Below are 7,482 nucleotides of genomic sequence, written 5' to 3'. Positions count from 1 at the left end.
TAAATTTAGTATGTAATTGAAAAGCCATTTTAATGCCATTTTTATTCTTAAAATGTATATAATGCAATTTATAAATAACGTTTGTTCAATGGTTTTAACTGTATACAACAACAATACTTTGCTGTAAATTAATATTTTTAATAACTGGATATGATATGCGATTGATTGCAACCACAGGGAATTCAGGCCATGATTAAAAAAAACAAATAATAATGTTTATAACACAATTTATGTCTTATAAGGTTTATAAATATTCCACAAGTGTTGTAATGTCAGTGTGTTATAAATATCAGAGTGCAATAAATAAAGTGTAATAAAAATGTCAGCGATGAGCGTCATCGTATTATTATTGTTTTGAAAATTAACGACTGGAGTAATAATGAATGTCCATTTTAACCTATCGAGATTACAGTCAAAGCATAAATTACCTTTCTTTCGATCTAACCTGAAGGGATATTTTTAATTTTTCCGTCTAATTTACAAAAAAAAGTATAAATACTAAAGGAAAGCTTGATAAGTAAAAACACTAGTGAAGGCTGGATATTTTCGTTCAAAATCTTGTAATTTTCTCAATTTCAATAAAGATATTACTGTACATTCCGATTTTTAAAGGCGTAATTAACTTTAGCTTCCTTTACCATCGTGGAATTTTTTTATAATTCAGGAAATGCAAGGAATTTCTCAGATGTCTACTGTAACCTGAGTATTGCTAACCTCCTCATTTGGATTCCAATTAATTCAAACATTTGCGTGTGTCAGTTTGTTTAAATAATTAATAAAAACTTTGGAATCCATACCATGTTTATTTATTACAAACGATAGAATACTTTTCAACATCCTCTTCTTTTATTTTAAGTAGAAAGGTAAGAACAGGCATCGTTGTCAACTAATAAAAACTCAAAAAATACTTAATAAATGGATTATTAATTGCAGTGACTTAAGTACTCTTAAACATTATTATCGGTTCTCGTCCACAGATCAGGTATTGTGTATTCCATACTTTACCCATTCATCTCTATGAACAATATGCATTTGTCAATGTGAAAATGCATCTACATAACGCTCTGTGTGGTTATGCTGATTTATGGTCAGTGTGCTTGACCACTTTCAGTGCAGCAATTACACTGAGTTTTGAAGTATGATTTCATAATTCATTTTACGCAAAAAACGTATTTTTACTATGTTGTAAATCCTAACATTGTCCCTATTTTGTTTGCAATTAAAATCGTCAAGTAATTCTATACTAATAATATTATAAATGCGAATGTGCCTTTGTTTTTTTCGTGCGTAAACTACTTAACTGACTCTACTGAACATAGACATTCTTATCGTCCTTGGCATGAATTTTTATTTCGAGAATCCCTTTGGACTACGCCCCAATGGTTTTTAAAGTAGTGAAAATGCTATTTTTATCTATAAAGTTGTGTAATAATAATTGAACGAGCTTGTCAATTGTATTCAACTGTTGTGTGTAAACATTGTTTATTATTTTTAATTTTTTTGCATTTATAGTGAGTGAACTGAACTATACCATGGAAGCCGGGGTGGCTCCCCTCATAGGAACGTCTGAAACAAAAGTCCCAATGACTACTAAAGAGAAGATTCAATAGTGTTTTTTAGCACACCCTTTAGTGCTGGAGCAGAGTGGTACGTTTGTTGAAGTGTAGTTAATGGAGTAAATTCGATAAAAAGTAGATAAACAATAATGTGCGTGGTCCGCGAGTTTGAGGATAGTCGGCATGTCTAGGTGAGTGGTGCAGCTAGGGAATGTAGTCCAGCAATACCCTGGGGTGTCTCAGATGACATTAAAACTAAGTAAACTGTCTTAAGAAAAATCATAATTCCTTAGTTTTAGATTTCAGCCATTAGGTTAGTACTGATCTACTTTATAAAATGTCCTAAAACATAAGATGGTCAGAATTCGGTTCGAATCCCGGCGGAGCAAATACTTTTTGCGATTCAATATTGATTGAAATAAAATTAGGCTATTGCCACTTATACAAATTAATGAATGTAAACAGAAGTCATTTGACAGGTATTTGGTCTTCCGATCATATGTTAGTTTGGTTATTTAAACACATATGTGAAAGAAACGGCCAAATACAAAATAATTGAATCGTAAAAAGTGAGGGCTCTGTGGTGTAATGGTAGCATATTTACCCGGCAAATGAGAGATCCGGGTTCGAATCCCGGCGGAGCAAATTCTTTTTGCGATTCAATATTTATTGAAATTATATATATATATATATATATATATATATATATATATATATATATATATATATATATATATATATATACATGTATATATACACGTAACAAGTGAGCACATATGAGTGCCCATGTTTAATTTGTTGTTTTTTGTAAGACCGGAGAAAAATTAAGAAGATTGATTAAATCATGGCCCAATACCAAATTACATATTACTTTCAAGAAGATTATAAAAATAAATTTAAACATTTGTTTTATAATCCCAAGTCATGAATAATATTTATTTAACACACTACACAAATTTATATTCAAATCCCGCATGTCTAAGTATTAAAAAAAGAATACTACATGGCTACTTACTTTAATAGCTATAAACCACACAGATATTACGTTCCCCATGTTCTTATAAAAGTTCGTTCCTGATATAATATCCCGAACTATTTTCTTTTCAAAAATACATTTTCTCTACAATATAGAATATGCAAAAATTCTATTTTACTCTCATATTAAATCCATAGAAAAAGTTTTGTTGTTTAACTTTTGCACTACTGCGCCTTTCTAAATTCATCTCCAGGGGAAATGTTCAGACTAGATTATAGTGGCCTGTTGCAGTACAACAATTAGTACTATATAATTTTGTAGGGAATTTGCAGTTATCACTCATCCCATAGTTAAGCTGCCTCCAAAAGATTGAATTAGGAGTTGCCTAGTTGCTGGACTAACGAGAAAGTACCTGCAGGGGGTTTTCTCAAGTAGTACTCTCATACTGGCTAGATTCCAGAAATGGGTTTTGTTAAAAACATGTATATTTGTTCAGCCCCTGGTCATAATTTTATAACAGATTGTTAGTGAACCAGAGTTTAAATTGTATTACTTCCACAAAGTCCTGTACCAATTCAACTGTGTCAGTAAACTTTTCTTGCATATCATGAATTGCTCTTCATTTTTCATAAAATCTAATTACTCTATTTAGAAATAATTCTCATAAATAATTAAGTCCTCATTTTGTAATTCAAAAACTAATACTTAAAGAACATCTCAGCAAGCTTACATGTATTGTATAAAGGGCATTGGAAACAAGACAGTTTGAAAGAGCATAAGCTTTTAAATGCCCTTTGTGAGTATTTTATTAAATAATCTAATATGAACTCAAATTGGTTGAGTAATTCTGTATTAACATATAGAGCTTATAGATGCAATTTAAACATATTGGCGTACCAGTTAATCAGCGGTTATTTCATTTTCTGAGACTTAGCGTAGCACATTATTCGAGGGTCTAAAACCTTCATTTCTGTCTGTCTGCCTATATGCATAATATGTTATGAATAAACTAACCTTTTGCTTTAAACTTTCCATAATCTTCGGATTGGATGTGAGTAAGTGAACATAGTTTCAATAGTCTTATAAATTACCATAACAACAACAATGGAATATTTCTGTTTCTTATACACTATTATGAATAACAATGTTACAATAAGTGATCAATGGTTTTATTATCTATCCATTCATCTATCCCACATGATTTTAATCAGAACAGTCTCAAATCTAACCAAATGCCTAATCTTAGAAGATGGAATTATACACAATCTAAATAATAGATAAAGTTAAGCTTAGTAATTATTCTTCCTTAGTAGAGTACTCTGTGGTAAAAAATATCCTATTCTTATAACTTTCCATGTGTTGTTTAGACCACTAAAGATACTTAAACATTTAGGGATTAATTTATTTTCGAATAAATAATTACATTATTACCTTAAAAACCGTAATTGTCGATTCATACAAAACTACTTATGATACTGCTACACTTGATAACTCGCCTTCAACCGAACTTCTGATAAACTGAATCAAAAACATTAATCCAAAACATGACCATCTTATTTGTTACGTCAGTTACCGCATTTTAACATGAGCCACTTTCCAGTGTATATAAAATTGATATTAAATCTGTGTAACATACATATTGAACGTTATATCAGAAAAACGAGTCTTATTTAAATGGAGTTATTAGGTATAAGATGTTCTGATGTAAATTATACCCTGTTTTTGTTCGAACAGTTTATCCTTTACAGTTTTTTAACAAAAATATGAGCAATAGTAAAAGTACACAAATAATCTGATGCCAATAAATTGAAAAAAAAACGTATTAAAAACAATGGTTGTTAACTGAAAACGATATACTGTTATAGAAGCAATTTCCTCAATAATAGTAGTAAAAGCTATTAGAACGATTTTGGGCAAAGTTTTGGAATGGGGTTTTCACGCCATTATAAATCGTCGAGTAGTATCACTTTCTGGCACGGAAAGGGTTTCCCAACAGCTTGCAGTAAACGCTGAGGGCTGTCCTGCAAGTTTCGCCTTTAAATATCCCTAATGACATGACCTTATTTATACTTTTTTTAATATATATATATCGAAAAATAGTGGTCCTTGGTCCATTATTTCTTGGAAAATGTATGGTTAAACCTGGCACTGGACTGTTTACATACATTCGAAAACTCTTGTTTTCCTACTCTTTCTTCTCTTCTTCAATATATCCAAGAGTTTATCAAATGTGTTTAAACAGTCTAATTCCATGTTCAATCATATATTTTCCAACAATTATTATACCAAAGACGTACTATAAAACAATAGAGAATTACTAAACGCAGTTTAAGTCATTTTCCTAATAAATTAATAAATAATGTATCATAATTTGCTAAAAAGCTAACTCGTATATCCATTACATAGGTTTGCTCGTATAGTGGAAAAGTGTATCTTCCATCGGCTTACATTTAAGGGGCCATTTATTCTCGATTTGGACTGAGTGCAATGAGTGGTTTCGTAAACTTCTTGTCCGAAGTTTAAAAATCAAAATAATACGTGTTTCCAGTCTCGACGCTAGGCACTGGACATCTGACGGAGGTAACAATTTTCTTTCATTACAAAGGTTCACATTCCCGTATTAGCTATTTAGCCTAACATACTTTATATTCTTAGTTTAATGAAGGTCATTTTAACTCATTTGTTGCTAAGCCACCATACATGTGGTCCATGCACCGGCGACCTTATTTTCTTATTGTCATAACAAACAATGAACATCGTGCATTTTCATGCAATTTACCTCTTGAGGAAATTGTTATATTAGATTAAAAAACCATGTTCAAACTTTATAAAACCAATTCAGCAATGTGTAAAATGTTTATTGCCTTACAAAAATTTAAATCCATACTTTTGTTAGCTATAATGCTGGCCTGTTTGATTTTAATTCGTAGTACAAGTAGATTAGTAAATAATCCAAGTCTATAATGGACTTAGTGCATCGTTGACCCAACGAAAAATAGAAAATAAATAAAAATAACATTCATTAGCTATATTTGGAGAGTGTTAAAAAATATTCCCTTGAATATAAAGTGAGTGTTTAGCTGTAGGATACAAGGTAAACATTAGACTCTATTTGAAAATATATAATTTTACTGCAATTATAGATCATCAAGCGCTTTTGGCTTGATGTTATTAATAAAACCTTCGGGATATATTGGAAAGGTGTATTAATTATTCCAAACGCCAATGCATAAATTGACCTCTACCTAATATAAGGAATTTTTGCCGTTGTGAAAATCTTATAAACGGAAATATATTTATATTCTAAATGAAATACAAAATAATGGTAATTTTAACCATTTCAGAATGTGTCCGAAATCCAATATCAATCTATAAATCTTAATTAGATTAATTTTCCACGAAAGTAATAATTACTAGTTCTAATTAGGCCACAATGCCGTCAAATCCATGTGTTTCTACAAGACCACTTTAAGGGAAATGATGTCCTACTTATTGGCATCTAGGGATGATTAAAACAATTAAAAGAGTAGTACAGGGATATCTTTGACCCCGTTTCATAACGAGACACAGTGACTATATGAGAACATTATAATTATGCAATCGATAAATGTAAAAAAAGAAACTAACACTAAAAAAAGTTTGCTGAGAGCCACATATTCCGTGGTATTCGACAAGCGATATTCTAGGATAGTTTTCTCCATCTATGAATGATAATCTTTCCTTCTGTTCCTTCGGTTCCTCAGGACTATATAAATTTAAGTAGCTTTTAAGTAATTTTACACGGCGCCTACCGCACCGTTTCCTGTTCGGCCGTGGTAGTGGTAGCTGGGGTGATTCCTATTGATCTGCTGGCCATCTAGAGACAGACCGTCTTACGGGAGGCTGCCGAGCGAGGTAGAGAGGATGCCTTGGCTGCTGCCAGGGTAGAGACTCTGCAGGTTTGGCAGCGAAAGTGGATGGAAGGATCGGACGGTCGCTGGACCTTCCGTCTCATTCGACAGCTTCAACCCTGTATAGATCGTGGCCACGGCGAGATAGATTTCTATCTGTGTCAGTTCCTGACGGGGCACGGTTACTTTAGGATGTACCTCTACAGGATGGGAAACGTCAGGTCGCCTCGGTGTGCTTACTGCCCGAAGGAAGATGATGATGTTCATCACACATTCTTCGCTTGCGGGCGTTTCAACGAGGCCAGGCGAACGCTCGCCTCCACAGTTAGCGATGTCTGCTGAACACCATTGTGGAGCTGATGTTACGCATGGAATGCAGACACCACTAATGTACATGCGATCCTTCATCAGAAGCGTGAAGACGTATGCCTGGCTGACCCCTTTCTTCCGAAACAAATAGTTTTGTCCTGGATGGGACATAAGACACACGGACCAGACAAGATGCCATCCGAAAGGGTTCCGGCCTGGGTCCTCCGTGGCCCGTAGGGGGTTTAGTGAGTAGTCCACAAGGGAGTCCCACACTCCGTGCGCAAATGCATTCCCCCTAAATAAAAAAAGTAATTTTACACATTAATTGAGTTGATCATTTATCGGTAGATGTTACCGTTACTCCTATCGATAAAAAAGGTTTCAAAACTGTTCACTCAACTCGTAAAAGACGGAGACATGCCTGTTGTACGTCTGAGTAAATCCAAGGGAGAGAGCAAACCGCATATAAAACATGATGTCCCTAAATGAAAAAAAGGAAAACTGATCATGAAACAGAAATCTAAATGGTTGTGGTGTATCTCTTAACAAATATATCCAAGATTTAATATAATTTACTTGGTTTATCTAAACTTTGGCCGCAAGCTAAGACCCCAAAGTGTGATTTACGGATTTTGGTCAGAGAAAGAATCTCATTCTCAAAAAACAATTTACCTCGACACGAATCACTTATAGCAACATTTTCAATTGCAATGATTGTAAGAAATCTTGTAACATCATATCATCGCAAACA

Source organism: Homalodisca vitripennis, chromosome 6 (genome assembly GCF_021130785.1).
Source record: "Homalodisca vitripennis isolate AUS2020 chromosome 6, UT_GWSS_2.1, whole genome shotgun sequence".
NCBI lineage: Eukaryota > Metazoa > Arthropoda > Insecta > Hemiptera > Cicadellidae > Homalodisca > Homalodisca vitripennis.
The sequence above is the reverse complement of the archived record's forward strand: the minus strand, read 5'-3'. Positions refer to the sequence as shown.